The 18,596-nt window shown below is 41.1% G+C and overlaps 1 protein-coding gene across 4 annotated transcripts in view; it reads right to left on the bottom strand.

Moving 5' to 3' along the window:
* LRRC3B (leucine rich repeat containing 3B) overlaps nucleotides 1-10,890 on the bottom strand; it is a 56,917-nt gene extending 46,027 nt beyond the window's left edge. Inside the window, exons 1-2 of one of the 4 annotated variants that reach the window (XM_034760805.1) lie at nucleotides 10,177-10,237; nucleotides 9,180-9,535 (exon numbers count right to left, since the gene is read on the bottom strand). The gene's annotated coding sequence lies outside the window, so the exon portion shown is untranslated. Of the gene's footprint in view, nucleotides 1-9,179; nucleotides 9,536-9,699; nucleotides 10,065-10,176; nucleotides 10,238-10,586 lie in introns of those variants that run through there. The other 3 variants (XM_034760806.1, XM_034760808.1, XM_034760807.1) reach the window with 3 other exon arrangements.
* Between the last annotated feature and the right edge of the window lie 7,706 nt (nucleotides 10,891-18,596).

Below are 18,596 nucleotides of genomic sequence, written 5' to 3'. Positions count from 1 at the left end.
TACATGTTCTGTTAGAGTTCTATCTTGTTGCGGGCAATATGAGTTTCTTGATTAACCCCTTTAGGGACAGCATGGCAGGCAAGGAAGGAATACGGGCTTAACAAAGGAATTTCTTAACCACAGGCACTTTTCTTCTAAATAGCACAAGAGAGTTATAGATCTTTAGGAACACAACACACTCCCCTCAGATCTCACCCCTCCTGTGAGTCATGGGTGTGGCCAGCACCCATCAGCTAGGCAGCCTTTCTGCCTTCTCTCTCCTTAGCTTGGCCTTTTTGCATGGGGTGGTGATCTGGCCCCCTTTCACAGAGAGCATTCCCCTTACAAAAAGTAATTTTCCCTCTGTTGATAGTCACCCTTTGTTGTCAACTGTTGGGAATGGGCCACATCCACCCTGATGGAATTGGCCTCATTAGCACTGACCCCCGACTTGGTAAGGCAACTCCCATCTTTTCATGTGCTGTATATTTATACCTGCCTACTGTATTTTTCACTTCATGCATCTGATGAAGTGGATTATAGCCCACGAAAGCTTATGCCCAAATAAATTTGTTAGTCTTTAAGGTGCCACAAGGCCTCCTTGTTGTTTTTCCTTTAAACAGTCTTTGATCCTTTAGAGTTTCAGAGTAGCAGCCGTGTTAGTCTGTATCCGCAAAAAGAAGAACAGGAGTACTTGTGGCACCTTAGAGACTAACAAATTTATTAGAGCATTTATGCTCTAATAAATTTGTTAGTCTCTAAGGTGCCACAAGTACTCCTGTTCTTCTTTTTGATCCTTTAGGCTGCATACCCAGGCTGAAGAATACCTGCCCCTTTCCCACAGCCAGGTTTCTGTACACAGTTCATTGTTCTTGTGGATGGGCTGGTAGTTAACAGACAATAACAGCTGATGGCCCTAGATTGCTCTGTCACAGCTTCTAACACATACCCAGGGAAAAGACTATCAATACCCCACTACAAAATGAATGCACTAACCCACAAGTGAGGTTGCAATACAACATAAGGGTCACACTCCAACATGAAGGTTACAATACAAAGCGGAGCTCCTGAAACAAAACAGCGCTCTAAAAACAAACAGGGGTTAGTAATCTGATACAGACATACCTGACTACATCACAGTACCAACTTCAAGGTGTTCTGCCACCACCATGAACACACTGAAACCTTGGGCACACATTCCAAAACTAGGATCCACATCCATTAAGACACTGGAATCTCCAGCATACCAACGCAACACCTATGCTACTTGTTTCAGAGTAGCAGCCGTGTTAGTCTGTATCCGCATAAAGAACGGGAGTACTTGTGGCACCTTAGAGACTAACAAATTTATTTGAGCATAAGCTTTCGTGGGCTACAGCCCACTTCTTCTGTAGCCCACGAAAGCTTATGCTCAAATAAATTTGTTAGTCTCTAAGGTGCCACAAGTACTCCTGTTCTTTATGCTACTTGTGTACAGTCAGGGTATCTATCTTTCAGTCTAAGGTGACAATGTTTTTTAGTCACCACACTATTTCCCATATCCTTATAGTACGATAAGGAGCATATTATACAGTGTTCTCCAATTTTCACAAAGTGAAGACTGGAAAATAAAGAAAGGTTTCAGGTTTTCTTTTAAAGTGTATTGCCAACCTGGCATCTAAAAGGGTGAAAAAAAGCCAAGTAAGTAAATTTATTTTACATTTCATTTTTTAAAAGTCTGAATGTACTACTGGGTATGCTCACTATTAATTTCCTTATTCCAGGTAAATTCTTTCTTCAAAAACACCTTTTTATAGTTCTTTACTAAATTATTGCATTTTCTCCTGACTTATTCAAATCAAGCCAATTATTTTCAAAGCCAGTTTAGACACATTTACTAAAGTGTTTACCATAGTAAAAAAATACCAATCTAAAGAATACTAAATAAAATGGAAATATGGGGGCCAATCTCTCAGACTTTAATGGAGCTACTTGCAGTAGCAAGCTCTTTATTGAACGGTATTTGTATGATTGGGCTCGTAAAGAAAGAACTACAATGTAATAATAAGGTTTATATCTGAGAATAGCAAACTACAATAGCAAACAAATAACAATACTGCTACTAAAGCCCACCTGATCATAGCCATAAAATTTCTTCTCCAAGTAAACACCTACCGTTCACAGTAAAGAGAGATTTCTATCACAGTAGTCAACCCAAGTTTACCAATATTGACTAAGGCTTTGTTTTTGTTTTTTAAATCAAGTAAACCTAGCATCATTGATTACATCAAATGTGCGTTACCTCTTGATAGTGTGATGGCAAAGACAGGGAAACTGTGGAGTATCCCAGAAAGTGGGTACATGGAAATGAAATGCTGAACCACTGACAGACTGAGAAGTCTCCCTGTCATTCCACAAATTAGTATTATTGAAACAAATGAGCAACCAAAGGCTCCAAACAGGAAAGAACAAAAACAGACAAACTGAAATCAGTATGCTGCTGAAAGCTGTCTTGGTTCTTTCACATGACTATCATTTTAAATTAATATCTAGCATGCATTCTACTTCAGAAAGAATATATAGCTCCTATCACAAAAAAGAGGTGTTTATTAATGAATAGTAATAAACTAATAATATCAACAACCATCTTCAGCTATATATCTTGAAATGCTTTTAAAAGAAAGGTGTTACCAATATTCCCATTTTAAATGGGGAAACTGAGGTGCAAAAGAGTTAAGTGACTTCACACAGGAAGTAAGGTGTAGAGCAGACTCTAGGGCTCCAATTCTGCAGACATTTATGCACATGCTTAATTTTACTACTGTGAATAATCCTATTAAAATTAATGGGCCAACAGAAAAGTTTCCACAATTTGTTTTTAAAAATCCCATTAAAATTTAGTTTTTAAATGTACACTTCTTTGGAGTATTTGATACCCAAATATTACAGCATTAAGAATTTGAAACTGAAACAGATTATAAACAAAAGTGAAACTGACTGCACTGATTTCATTGTCCCAACGGAGAAATAAAAAAGGAAACAAAAAAACAGTGGCCAGTAAACTGCATTTCAATTTTATCTTTTATTAATCTAATGTAATATATACTTACATAATATATGATTTTTAATTTCAAAGTAACCTAAATGATTCAAAAATTTATGTTAGAGTTCTCTTTCCAATATACAATAACTAGTCTGTACCCTTCCTGAGGAATCCAAGTATAGGATAATTCATAAAAGCAATGATGATTCTGTTTCTTTTTAACATAATGTCCCCTATCAAGCTCAATTATATAAATTCATTTGAATGTCAAATATGTTTACTCTTTGCTAAATGCCATACCTAGGCTTTAAGTAATTCTTTTCAATTTATGCATAAAACTTAATTAAAATTATTTTGAGGGGGAAAGGCTGCAATATGCCCAAGCAATCTGCATATATGTACTCTCCGGGTTTAAAAAATTAAGACTCTTTCATGTGTCCCATTAGCCCCCAATAAAAAATCATTAATGGCTCAATCCCACAAGCACAGCTGTGAAGCACTGAGTGCTCTCAACTCCCACTATCTTTACACACAAAACCATTTTCAGTCACTTTCACAAATTTACCCAAATTGGAGCAAATCCTTTTTGATTAAAGTATTTCCACTGAAGACAATGGAACTACTTGAATGCAACTTCACTGCAACCTTAACATAACAGTATTGTAAACTGTTTTACAGTATATTTATTATAAAGTGCTGATGAAGATAGTTTTAACAATATCCATAAAAATATATCTTTAAGATGGCTGGCTACTAGGGCATGTCACTTTTAAAAATACATATCCCACTAACTGAGTTATGTGACCAACAGTAACTATAAGCAGAAATGTGACTCGACCCCCGACAGCAGAACATTCTGTCAGCCTTCCACAACATGACTGAAATGTGGGCCATCTGTTACTATGAAAGTACTGCAATTGAGTAAATAAGGTAACATTCTCCAGATTAAAACTTCTATGCATCTTTTCTTACTTTTCTTTTTCTCCTTCCACCCATCTTTTTCCACACATTTTCTTTCTACTACTTTTTTCTTTTTCAACTTTTTTATATTTTCTGGTCTCTTGCTGTTGGGTCTCTTTCATTCTGTTTCTTCGTTTATCTTTCCTTAATTAATACTTTTTGTTTTCTTGGCTATTTTCAGGCCACAGCAGCATCCCATTTTCATGTTGTCTCTCACTTTCCTCTGTTGTCTCTATCACCTTTCCGCCTATCCTGCTATCTCCTTCCTGCTCCACTTCTCCCTGACCCACCCATGACCTTATCCCTTGTATCTACACCTTTCACTTCAATTTAGCTGGCTGAGGTGTACTCTTCGTTTCCCCTAGGGCCTTGTCTAGACTATAATAAATGGTGTATTTTGTTTGTTTGTTTAATGTTAGTTAACACATTTTTTAAAAATTCACGTTTAAAATACAACTTGCCCTGGCCACATGTGTTAGCTAGTTGAAATGGGAGCCTAGAGAGGACCTGGCCAGATAACTGAGGTAAAAACTGTTAACACAAACATATACTAAGGAAAAGGACATGCTATATCTATATCTCTGGAACTTATATGGCCCCCATTACAGTAGCACCCAAGCACATCGCAATCTTTAACATATTTTAGCCTCACAACACCACTGTGAGGTAGGGAAGTACACCTCCACCCTGATATAATGCAACCCAATATAACACAAATTCAGATAGAACGCCGTAAAGCAGCGGGGGAGAGGGGGACACACTCCGGTGGATCAAAGCAAGTTCAATATAATGCGGTTTCACCTATAATGTGGTAAGATTTTTTGGCTCCCGAGGACAGCATTATATCAGAGTAGAGGTGTACTATTATCCCCATTTTACAGACAGTGATCTGAGGCATACAAAGATGAACTAACTTTCCCAAGGTCACAAAAGAAGTCTGAGGTGGGGCAGGAAACTGAAGCCAGAACTCACGACTTGTACCGGACCATCGTTCTTCTCTAAGGATTAGATAATAGTGTAATAAGGTCATAACCTCTTTTCCCAAACTAGACAACTCCTGTGATGTCTCTCACTTTCCCCTTTCCTTCGTCTTCTATTGCCGCGTCCCTTCCCCATTCCTCTCCCAGGGTACGTCTATACTTACCTCCGAGTCCGGCGGTAAGCAAATCGATCTTCTGGGATCGATCCCGGAAGTGCTCGCCGTCGACGCCGGTACTCCTGCTCCACGAGTCTGCCTGCCGCGTCTGGACCCGTGGTAAGTTCGAACTAAGGTACTTCGACTTCAGCTACCTTATTCACGTAGCTGAAGTTGCGTATCTTAGTTCGAAGTGGGGGGTTAGTGTGAACCAGGCCTCAGTCTCTCTTATCTTTCCTTCTTTCATCCTAACAAGAGAGTACCATCCAGAGACAGAACAGCCATTTTACTTTAGCTACGGCCTTTTCCTTGGCAACAGAATACAGAACTTTGGAGTTGTGCCCATCCTTATTGTGAAAGAGTTTTCCCCAAGTCCACTTTTGAAATCAGTATGAAAATAAACCAAGCTATAATCTCTATGTGATGTAAATACTCAAAAGAGAGCACAAGAATGGAAAAGACAAAATTCCAGGCTCCACCAGCTTTTTTATGTGAACTAGCAGCAAATGCTATGCATAATACCTTTCAAGTTCAACCTAAGTCCCTACGTAAAATATGCTTGTGGTCCAAGTCAATCAATACTGTACAGAAGTCTACAATGAAAATCACCAACTATACTTACAGACAACTATTACATTCACAAATCCTCATGAATCAACAGCATGCGCCTTAATCATTGTTAAATAAGGAGAGCCTCCCCTGTGCTGGGTTTGGCAATTACTACTTGTGTAAATGAAGAGCTGAAAAAGCGCTAAGGGAAAACTGATATTGCATCTGATTGAACGTATGTTTTGTTTTGGATGAGTTCATGTATGTGCTGCACATCCAGAACAAGCTTCACAAAGTGGCCACAAAAATGGAAAAAAGAAGAAGAAATAATTTACTTTATCAAATGCACTGGACTAAAGCCAACAAAATAGAGACTCAGGATCACCAGAAAAAAGACCTCCAAATTCAATAGTGTTCTACCTATGATGTATTATGTTTAAATACTACCATACAAGCATTCATGTATGTATTTACAAGTTAGCCATAATTTTTTTAAAAGTTTATTAAATTAGTTAGCAGGTTTCTTTAATTTCTTGCATGTAGTATCTGTGGACATGCTGACTTCTGGTTCATACAAGAGCACAAATGTTGTATCAAAGCTGTATGTTCCACAAGTAACGTTTTTAAAATATCAGAGCTTGTTTGGTAAAACTGTTCAAAGGAGGCCAGAATAAGTGACCATAAACTCCATGAACTCTGCTAATTCATTCTTGGTTCAAAGCAAAATGTTTAATCATGGTGTTTGAGAATCATACTATCATTTTAAAAACCAGATTCCTTTCTTCCTTTTGACATTTTGTTTTAGGAGTTTTATAGCTACAGACAAATATGAATTGCACAGCAAGACATTCGCTTTACATTTACTAACTGATTATACTGGGAAAAACAAAACTTATAAAGTATACATGTATATCAACAGTGGAACACAAATGAAGTTTCTTTCTCAAATGGGAACTGATCTAAAGTCCATTGAAGACAATGAAGCTGACTACAATGGGCTACAGATCAGCCCATAATAAATAGATAAATTATCATATTTAAAATCATGTATATACCTTTAACTGATTCTAAAAAAATACCACCAACAGTTGTTCCTCTCACTCCATTAGGCAGTTAGTGATAACTAATGTTTACAAACATTTCGCATCTTCCTTTCATTCTCAGTTAGGTTTAGAATTTTTCCAAATTTACCGATAGTGAGCTAAATCATGCATGCTTTGTTTACACAAGTGACCCCCTTAAGTCAATTGGACCCACTACATAACTAACACAAGCAGGATTTGGTTCCTTGATTACTTAAATCCATTTTATATTACATTTCTCTTGGTTCAAACACCAATGTTGACACTGACCACAGTCATCTTTCATTTCTAGATTTCAATTCTACGGTTTTGAGGTTGTTTCTTGAATTGACAAGCTATTTGAGCTTGCTCCTGATTGCCCCTGGCAATCTATTATGACTTCAATGGGAGCAGAACAGGACAGTTGGAATATCTCAAAGTCTAGTGCTGTGTTTCCTTTTTGGGTTTTAAATTAAACAACCAACGCAATATATGTATAATGAAACCAAAGTAAGTATATACAAGCCTCGATCTTGCTCCCATCAATATCAATGACAAAGCTCCCATTGACTTCTGTGGTTTAGGACTGGGCCCTCCCTATGAATACATTCTTATTTCTTGCTAATTAAATGTCTTGTTTTTCCATTAGTCTCCCATTTGAGGCAAATCATGTGGCTTAAGAGTAAATATTTCTCACTGTCAAGAAAGCTACAGATAGGATATTTCTGCTAGTAAACAAAAGCTCACCAAGGGCTCAATCTTATCAGGCTCCGAACACCTCCTGCGAGGTGCTAAGCAGCCTCAATGCCACTAAAAATCAATGGAAATTAGCACCCCAAGGATCACATCCTGCTCACATTTTAAGTCAATGAAAGTTTTGCATCTGACTTCACTGGGAGCAGGAGCGGGTCTCAATTCTCTGTCAGCAATATATGGACAAAGAAGAGAATGTAAGGGGTCAGCCTCAGTTCTGCTTCGACTTAAAGTCAAATGAGAGATTTCTCAATAGTTTCAACAAAATCAGATCCCTATTTAATACCACATCATAACTAGTTGACAATAGGCCCAATCCTTAGCCAAGTTATTAACCCTTACTCATGTGAGTAATCCCACTGAAACCCAGGACTACCTGTGTGAATAAGGGTTACAGAGTTGTTCTAATAATTCCTTCAATATTACTGATACTCTGAAAAAGATTACTACTCAATTAGATCCTACAAAAGAAAATTAAGAAACAGAGTCACTTTGAGAATGGTGAAGGTTTTTGTGAGTTAGTTTATATCATAGTTAATTACTCTAGCCTCTGTCTCCAAATCAAACTATGAACTCAATTTGCATGTTTCTTTCTTTAGTGACATTATTTAAAATATCAAAATGTAAACTATGTGAACACTCTTGTACTCTATATCAAAGGACCACTCCCAACAAGGCATAACAGGCATCTTGCAATCTGAATTTATAAATCATTAAATGGTTTAGCACCAAGAAATTATTGTAGCCAATAATTTTTCCGTATTGAGATGAGATTTGTCCCATCCAAAGTTTTATACTCAAAGGTATGGTTTTCTCTTTTGGTGCAAGTATTTGGAGCACTTTTCCAAGGCTATTACTTTAAAAAAACAACATCTTTTTAAAAGCAATAACCCAGTTGTCATTTTTACAGATATATAAATTGCTATATGCTTAATTCCTGGATACCAGCCTCATATGCTATTTGACCAATTTCAATTCAATTGTGTAAATATTTGATAAATTGATGTATTATGTGCACCTTTGTTTTTATTTTGTAATCACACCATATCTTCTGTCTAGTAAAAGGGGCCATTTGGCAAATACTGACTGATAACTTGCAGTCCAAACTGCATGGGTATTTTTAAGAGATAATAATTCTAAAAATGTTTTTTTTTTTATGGAAAGATGCTAAAAAAAAGGAAAGAAAAAATACTATTGCATTTGACATAGTGTTGAGTTCCAAATTTTAAAGAGACAGTTTTTGGATAGGTACATTGTCATCAAAGCAACAACATACAGAATAGTGTTATCAAATCTTAAACATACACACACTATTTTCCACATACTGATCTCTGTACCTGCTTATTACAAATAGCCATGAAATTTCTATCTAAACATTAAGCTTTAAGGTCACGACAATGTCCTGCTCAGGGTACTGCGCTGCCCTATTATTTTACTGCATCACAGAGACCGGGGTACATATCAGCCAGCACAAACTCCCATCTCTTCCCTTGGCTTTCCTGTACAAGGGGGTACAGTGCAATAAGCAAAGAGCAAAAGAAGAAGCACTCACAAATCCCTTGGTCAGCCACTACTAGCCACAGACTAACCCCACAGGTTAGGAAATGGGCTCCCAGCTCAAGTGCCTTAGGGGGTAAGGGGTTGGGGGTGAATCAGAAGCAGAATGGGAGGCACAAGCATGGAAAGCTGCAGCTTGCAGCCTGGAGCCTTTGCAGCTCACCTGGGAGTTGCAGCTGCTGCTGCTGCTGCAGCCCGGCCACAGCCCGCTGCCATTTGTTGCTTGTATTCTGAGGGAGCTGCAGCCCAGTCATTTAGAAACAGCCTTTCCTCATCATCACAACCATCACCGCCTGCTTCATGCTTCGTAGCAACTGGTCCTGGTAGGTTTCAAAGTGGAAAAATCCCAAGGCAACACAAACAGCTTCTTCCCATCTCTCTCCCTCTCTCTCTCTTTCCCCATGCACCATCCTCAGCTTCCACTGCCAGTTGCACGCGCCTCTCTCACTTCACTTTGCTCACTCATCGCCACTTGAATGCTGATCAGCTTGACACTCTGCAACCCGTGCGTGCCATCAGCTTGCAAAAAATGAAACAAGACACGCCTTGAAAATGCTCCCTTTGCTCTAGCACGGGAGGGTATCAATCTCTTCTTGCTCCAAAGCCGGTGGTGGGGGGTAGCCCTAGTTCCTACAGCCTCCGCTCCTTCATTCAGCCCCACCCCACCCTCTCAGCCCACCTACCGCCTTCGGGCCCTTCCGGGGAGTTTCTACCCGCAGCCCCAGCTAGCTGTGGGAAGCCGCAGGCTCCGCTCCGCTGAGCAGGACTCCGGCCCGGCTGCGGCAGGGATGGCCGGGGTTCCCGCTGGAGACGCGCGGATGGCTAGTTAGGTGGCACGCACAGCTGCACTAGTCGGCCAGCGGGTGTCTGACTCCACCTGCTCCGCTCCCCAGAGCCTTTCACTCCAGGTGGGGGGGATGTGCCCTCATCACCCCTCCCAGGACACGCTCTCCTGCCCCCTTCCCCTCCCCCAGCCGCTGCTAGAGCTGGGGGGAGGGGGCTGCAGCCCACCCACTCCCACAGCCCCGGGCTTCGCTCTTCTTCCCTCCAGCTAACTCCCGGAGTTGCTCTTCGCGCCCCCACAGCCTCCTCCCCGCCCAAGCCAGCCAGTCACAGAGCCCCGCTCCCTGTTATTGCCCCCGACACAGTCCCCGGCTCACACGGGTGCAGCCTGCCCGGGCTCGCCTGGCTGCTACTGGTGAGGACCAATCAAGCCCTCCTAGCCCTTGGCGAGGCCAGCTCCATTTCCTTTCAGCGTCCCCCTGCCCCGCCCAGCCCTGAGCATCCAGCACTGGGTTCGTCACTGCCTCCCCAAGAGCTCACCCGCCCCCCGGAGTTGGGGCAGGGCTCGGCCACATCCAATTAAGAAATAAACAAAAAGCAGCAGCGGGGGGAAGCGCCGACCCGGGGCCAGCGGGCGCAGCGAGCCGAGCCTGCCTGCAAAAGTTCCCGGAGTTGCAATGCGAGCGGCCCCCCCGCGCGCGCTGCGTGCCCGGGGCAGGGCAAAGGACTCCCGGGAGCAGGCGGGCAGCCAGGCGGGGCAATGCAACAGGCGGAGGCGGCGCCTTACCTCGCCTGACGCGTCCGGTGCCTGCCCAGCCACGGCTCCATAGGAGCGGCGGGAAGCCGGGATGCAAGGGCCGCGCTCGGACTGCCCCCGCGGCTCCCTCAGCCGGCCGACAAGTGTGGCAATGCGGGCAGCAGCCGCGCTGGCATCTTGGAGGGAGGGGAGCTGCCGCCGCCTGCGAGCGAGCGAGCGCTGCTGCCGAGCCCGGACCCGGCGGGCAGGGAGGAGGGAGGCGGCGGCGATGGAGAGGAGCCTTCCTCACAGGCTGCGGGCGGACTGGGGCGGCGGCGGGCAGCACGCGCTGCTTGCCCCCGCCTGCCACATGCCAGCGCCCGGCTGGCTTTGGGGGGTGGGGTTTGCTGTTCCAGGCTCCCGAGGTGATCGAGGTTGCCGGGAGCGCCCCCTGCGGCTCCCCTCTCCTGCGGTTCTCCGGGGCCGTGCCAGCCTCCACCGCAACCCACCCCGGCTCAGGAGCGCCGGGAATCACCTCCTCCGTGTCCCCCGGGGGAGGGGAAGGGTTTCCCCGCTAACCTCACACTGCCGTTGAAATGCGGAGTAACTCCACGAACGGCACTGGTGTAAAAGCGGTGCAAGTGAACCCGAGCCCTGGAATTCATCCCCCTTCCTGAGTCCCTTCCCGCCTGGGATGATTTTCAGTCCTAGCTCCTGAAGATACTTTGAAGGGCATTATTTTTTCCATTTGAAGTGCACCATGGTCCATCACATGGCATGGCTTACCAAAACACTGGGCGTTTTTTTCTCTTGTTCTCTGTCCCTAATAAACACTTTATTTCTCCCTGACATCTGCAAATTATTACTATGTACCGTGCAATAGAAACCTCATATTTGCCATGTTTTGCAGCCTGGTAGGAAATTTTGTTGTCTGAGGCTAGTTTATTGCATCTGCCTAGAAAGGGTTGAAGAAGATGCTTTTTTTTTTTTAAGTGTGCTTTTCACAAAATGTTACATAAAGTAAATGGAAAAGTTTTAGTTTGTATACATACTTTTGATTGCCTCTAGTCTAATTTTATAATAATTGCATTAAATGTATGTAGACCACTGTTGAGAGAGAGGATGCTGGAGTAGATAGACCACTGCTATGCCAATTCCTATGTTCCTGCTGACTAGAGGACAAGATATCCCGGATGTTAGACCATATGAACTGGATCTTCTCTCTTCCTTCATCTGGTTATTGTACAATTCAGAGGTTACTACTGCCAATCTTTACACAAGTGAGTAGTCCTTCTGAGTTATCTGAGCAAGGGTTTGCAGGATCAGGTCTTTAGATTGTAAATTCTTTCTGTCAAAAGCTGTGGAATACATACTTACTTTACTCTTGTGAAGAGTCCTAATGAAGTTCAAATTGGCCATGTGTCATCTCTTATGTACACTAAAAGTAAATGATAAATAAGAGGGGCATTGATATAACTTTTGTCAGCTTGCATGAGAAATAAGAAATAAATTCTTAGGTTTTCTTCACACTCCTTGCCTTCATTTATCCTTAAAACGTGCCGAGTATAAAAATACATGAATATGCATTCTCATTTAGAACTCTGTTAGATTTTGTCTATTAAAACTAAAATGCTTTGGGGAATGCCTATCACAAAGGGCTATAGATCCTTTCAACCTTCAATTCACCTCTTCAATCTTTGTTCTAGGCAGGTAGTGACCAAAAGTGGTCATCATTTGATTGGGAAAAAAATGTTTAGTTAATTAAATGTTAAATGATTTTCAGACCTGCCAAGTTGCACTCATTTGGACTGAGGCTTACTGATTTTTGATTGGTTTTTAAGACAATCTTGAAAATATAGAAATATTAATCAAAATGGAGAACAACAAACCGAAAGCTAGTATACTGGGACAATTGCACCAAAATCCAGCTTGTGTTGATGTTTTCAGTCTCCAGGATATGGGCACTGGACAAATGTGCACAACACCCATTATGTATGTATGTATTCAATTGGAATGCCTGTTCATGCTCACATCCCTGGTATTCATATCATAGATCAGTGGTTCTCAACCAGAGGCCCAGAACCCACTGAGGGGCCTGAACAGGTTTCAGGCGGTCCGCCATGCAGGGCCAGCATTAGAATTGGTGTGGCCCAGGGCAGAAAGCTGAAGCCCCTCCGCATGGGGCTGAAGCCTGGGGTTTCAAGCCCCACCACCTAGGGCTGAAGTCAAAGCCTGCGCAACTTAGCAAGCAGGGCAATTGCCCGGGGCCCCACACCAAAGGGGGCCTTGGGCAATTGGCCTGCTTGCTACCCTCTAACGCTGGCCCTGCCTTTTATTTGCAGAAAAACAGTTGTGGCACAGGTGGGCCTGGAGTTTTTATAGCATGTTGGGGGGAGGGAAGGGGGGATTCTCAGAAAGAAAAACGTTGAGAACCTCTATCATAAATATTTCAAAACTCTATTTTAGTGCGGCTTAGTGATAGGCTTGGCAGAATTCAATTTGTATTTTTTTAAAATAATTTTGACAGATAATATCAATGTTTATATTTAATTTTTAATCAATTTTTATCAATTTAAATGTTCACAGTAGTGCAAAATTATGGAGTTTAATTTTTATTTTTATCAATTTAAATTTTCACAGTTGTGAAAAATGGGGGGGCAGACATTATTTAATGACAGACATTGAGATTCAAAATATTAAAGCTTTAACTATTAAAAAACAAATTGTCAACATCCTAGGTCAAATTTTAGCCTTAAATCAAACTCTAATAAGTTCTCAAGTAGCATTTTTCTTACTCTGCCTATCTGTAAATTTTGATCATCAATAAAATGTTTGTTGGTTGGTTTGTGTGTGTATAGTGAAATTGACGTTTGACATTTACCAATAAAAAGCTAATCCTTCCAAGCCTACTTACTGTTGAATATTTTAAGCGGAAGCCCTTCATTGTAAAGAAGCAAATCATGTATGCTCTTTGCTGGCTGAAAAGAAATAGTTTCTTTGAATGGTAAAAATATAACTTACCACTGTGGCTGTGGTTTCAAAGTTTCCCTTTGAAACTGGGACACAGATTAGATTGCAGTATTCTGCAATCTAATCAACTTTTATGATTTTTTATTTATTTATTTATTACAAAATAAGTGATGACACACCTGATCCTGCAAAATTTGACTCACCAGATTAGCACTCATACAATTAATTAATACAATTAATCCAGTCACTTGAATTGATTTTATTTGCATGAGTAAGGACTTTTCACATGAGTAGAAATGGTCAAAAATAAATTAATTATTTCTGCTTCTGTTGTTGAAATTTCAATTCAGAGAAAATGTTCTGACCATCTCTACATGAGTGTAGGTTTCTCAGGGTTGCACTCCAGAACTTGCTCCTGAAAGGATCTGAGCATTCTAGCTTGAGTTGAAGTAGATGAACATTCAGCACCTCTAGAGAAAAAGGTAATTTGGGGAAATTACTACAGTGTAAGCACCAGAGCTATCTGCTGCTAATAATATCATACGGATTTTTAGTAGTTAAATATGGCCCGTGTCATGATCCCTCCTTTGGCACTGTATGGAATAGATGGAATGTGCTGTTCTTTTAGGCAGAAGAAAATACTTAATTTTTAAGAACATGATCCTCAAGTTGAGCCTCTTGGAAGATTTAGTTCATTAGCGCATCAGCTAGTATGTTAATTTTATGCCATTGTTAGAGGTGAAAGGATTAACCCTCTATTAAAAAGAATATAAGTTTAATGGAGAAGGTCATTTGGCTTCTCTCAGCACAGGAAGAAGCTGTAATACATGTTGACTTCTGCACACATAACTATGAAAATTAGAGAGGATAAAATAATAGATGGTACCAGATGGTTCTTTAACTTACCTCATAAAATAATTGTGATTGCTGTTTATAAATATTCAAGGATCCAATCCTGCAAACCCTTGCTCATGTAAATAGTTCACATCAACAGGACTACATGTAAGTAAGGATTTTTCATATGAATATGGATTTGCTCGATTGGTCCTTAACACTTTATAAATATTAACTAAAATTATTTCACAGGGTAAATTAAGGAACCATCTAGTACAATCTATTCTATTAGCCTCCCAAATATTCATAGCTATGGGTGCAGAAGTCAGCAAATAATACAGCTTCTTCCTGTGCTGAGAGAAGCCAAATGACCTTCTCTTTATTCATTAATTTATATTCATTTTTAATAGAGGCTTAATCCTTTCACTTCAAACAATGGCATAAAATTCATATTCTAGCTGATGCACTAATGAACTGAAACTTCCAACTGGCTCATCTCTAGGAACATGTTCTCAAGAACTTGGTAGTAATATCTCTTCTGCTTAAGGCCAAGATTGGGGCTCTTATGCCACAATCCTGTACAGGTGGTAGTGCAAAGCCACAGTGTTCCAGGAGAAGCACCACAGAGATTTTGCCTAAGATGGGCACAGAAGGGTTTGATCCTACACTCCAGCTTTAGTGGCATGGTGCCACTAAATCACGAGGCATGGTGCCACTGCAATCCATTAAATTGCCACTTGGCCGCCGCCTAACCCTGTAGGTGCCTAACCTCACTCAGCACCTAATGTTCCATTGTAAAATTTCCCTAAGGGCCTAAGTTTTAGGCTGTGGGGCACAGGCAGTACTGCCTCACTCTAGATGGTTAGACTTCTATTTCCTGCCTAAGCCCCAGATTGATTCACCAACTGGGAGAAGACAGGCATTCAGCTGCCTAAGTTATTTGTAAGGCCAAGCTGGTAGGCCTACATGATCAGGCCCCAGTCAAAATCTGTCCAAAGGAGGAGCTGATGCTGCCCACGTAACTTTTAGCCTTTTAATAACTCCCTTCTCCCACTCTGGCAGAGACAGTAAAATTGAACCTTGGTGTCTCACATCCCAGGCAAAGAGGTCTAACCATGGGTCTAATAATGTGGATTGTGGCACAACCACCTCCTCCTCCTCCAGCCATTTTGTGTAGAGCAAGGCAGGCACCTAAGTCGTTCCTGCAAGAAGCAGCTTTGCCAATTCTCCAGGTAGCAGGTTCCCATTTGTGGATCGCAAGCAGACATAGATGCCTCCTTGCAGCCTGGACTTAAGCACCTATCTCCATGAAAGTGGGCTTAGCACACACCTCGGTCATCAGCATCTCTCATTGGCTAGCTTAGTGGCTTCATGGCTAGCATGCTGGTTTTTGTGGCTCCTATTCTAAGGCATCCATCTCTCCCCATTCACTGTATATGGAGCCTAACCAGGCTTTGTGGATCACACAGTGTTGTACCTGTGATTGTCTAGGTGCCTAAAAGTTAAGTGCTAGGACGCTCAGCATTGTAACTCCTAAGTCCTTTCATGGATCCCACCCAATATCCCTAGGTGCTGCTCCATTTCCTAGGGCCCTGGCCTACAAGAATAACAAACTCCGTCTGCTCCATGCCAAGCCATTAGAGCAAGAACCACAGAATGTTGTAATACTGGAATGCTAAAACTCCTTCTAACACTTTTAATGACAAGTAGTTGTGGTGCCTGCATTGTAGCCATTTTCCCAAATAAAATGACTTGGATGTCTGCTCCTGAGAGCTGCTCTCTAACTAGGCTCTTAACTCACAACCATAATCATGATATCTGAACATTCATTTCCCTGGGAGCTACAAGTGCTCCGGACTTCTCAGGACCAAGCCATTGGTCACCAACCTTCAAAACCCTTTCATGTGGAGATGGTCAGAAAATATTCATCCAATTCAAGTTTTTCCATAAAGGAGCAATAAAAATTGCCTTGTAATATTGTCCATTTTCTGACCAGCTCTACTCAAGTGAGTGAGATTAATCCTATGATGTTAGCGGGGGCTGATCCTCAGATGGTATAAATCCTAATGGAGCAACAATAATTAACACCAACTGAGGCTCTGCCCCAGTAAGACTAATTTTGAACAAAATCCACCTTTGCAGAAGGCCAGCACAAATCGTCTACAATACTCAAATCTCACTTAAGCCTTGTGCTGGGCTTTTGCATAAGGATGGATTCGACTCTGACTTAGTAAGGATGGGGCCCTAAATAATGTTTCTTTCCAATGTACCAATTGCTTCAATTTTTGCTCTATAATGAGCACATTTGATAAGCTCTACCATTTTGAAAGATTTTGCTGTTTTCCCAAATACCCCTTATCTGTACAATGAGGATTTCACCTAAAAAATGGAAAAATCAGCACATATATTTATGTGGGATCCATGGCATTATGGAACAATATTTCTGTTTTATATATTAGAAAATCCCGAGATTGTCTATAATTAGTTAACTCTAATGGAAAAACAAAGATACTGTAAATAAGTGCTATTTCTTAGACACCACTTATCTCAGATGTAAGAAAAACTTAGATGGGTGATGTACCTTTTTCAGCTATGTGCTTTAAAATTACTTGAAATCAGTGTTTTGGGCTGCTTTTCAGGGATTCTTCCACTTATGTGATGAGGGCTCTATATCTTCACAAGGCATAAAAATGTGAAGCTTGTTCAAAGGATAATAATAATGGTGCCTAATTTTCAAATGCCACTGGGAGTACCATCAGGAGGTCATTGACAAAATGAGTCACAAGCCCCAAATAATCTACAGATCTACCAAAAAGGGACAAACAAAACCACAGGGACACTCAAATAATGAAACAACTTACACAAAATGTAGAAAGGGAACAAAAAAGCACCGAGCTTTGTCCACATGACTTTGGGCTTATTTGAAAGGGAAGAATATTCTAGAATTGTTTGCCTTACATCCCATTTCTAAAGTCTGTTTCAGTACAGTTCACAGACCCTCTCCCACTGAACTCAGCTGTCGTGATGGGACACAAGGGGACAGGAGGTCCCTCCAACTGTCTGGTTCTATATTATTTAAGACTTTAAATAGTAAAGGTAAAACCATGAAGAATTCAGGGCCCAATACTATGAGATGTTGAGTGCCTGCTGTGAGATGCTGGGTGTCTTCATTACAGTCAATGACAGCTGAGCGTGCTCAACAGTTCAACATCTCTTGATAACATTACTTACACTCTCTTGGAGAAGGCATTTGAATAGAGGCTCTTGTGTTTTGCTGTGGCTGCAATCTACAAGTAAATGGCAGCCCCAAATAAAGCACATTACAACGTAACAAGCAAACTCTGTCCCTGTATTTATACAGTTAGTGAATGCTATTTCTAAAAGCCTATCTACAGGATTAGAGAAGGGAAAAAACAGCTCTGACTTGTGAAATGATGCAGAGAAACAGCTAAACTAACACCAATACAGTGGGACACCTAAATGACTCATTACTTCTGAATAATATATATGTGTAAACAGTGCAGAATTGTATTGGTCATTAACCACATTAAGACACCGTAAATAATGAATAATAGTATGTAAGCTTGAAAAACGTTTTCTTCTTGGAGATCACAGTGCATGGTATATATAATTTGATAAAGCTCAACACCACAAAACTCATTCAGTATCTTGCTTTCAAAGGGTATAAGTCAGGCATAAATTATCAGCCTTCACTCAAAAATCTGAAGTGAGGACATTAGGTCAGAGTTTATTTTCAATACAGGTTTATTTTAAAAGTGAACCCACTTAATTTTGCTGCCTTATCAGCAGTCAGCATGACCCATGCCATTATTAGGTACTTATTAACTGAACTATTTTTTTTTCCATTTATATATTCCCTAACATGATGATATTCAGTAGATCTAGGTTGTTTTAAAAACAAAGAGGTATACTGAGGATTTTCCCAATGACAATGGCAGCTGGGTTTTCAATAACTACTACAGGGGTAGGATTTAGGCCTCTCTAAGGCAGCTGTAAAAATCTACAACTACATGTTCACTTTGAGTGACCCAGGAAATGGCATGTATATTTAATAAAGAGTCCCTTGTAAAGTTCCTTGGATAATATAAGTTTCAGAGTAGCAGCCGTGTTAGTCTGTATCCGCAAAAAGAAGAACAGCAGTACTTGTGGCACCTTAGAGACTAACAAATTTATTAGAGCATAAGCTTCCGTGGACTACAGCCCACTTCTTCGGATGCATATAGAATGGAACATATA

This window comes from Trachemys scripta, chromosome 2 (genome assembly GCF_013100865.1).
Source record: "Trachemys scripta elegans isolate TJP31775 chromosome 2, CAS_Tse_1.0, whole genome shotgun sequence".
Lineage (NCBI taxonomy): Eukaryota > Metazoa > Chordata > Testudines > Emydidae > Trachemys > Trachemys scripta.
This window is presented reverse-complemented; position numbering and strand designations above follow the sequence as displayed.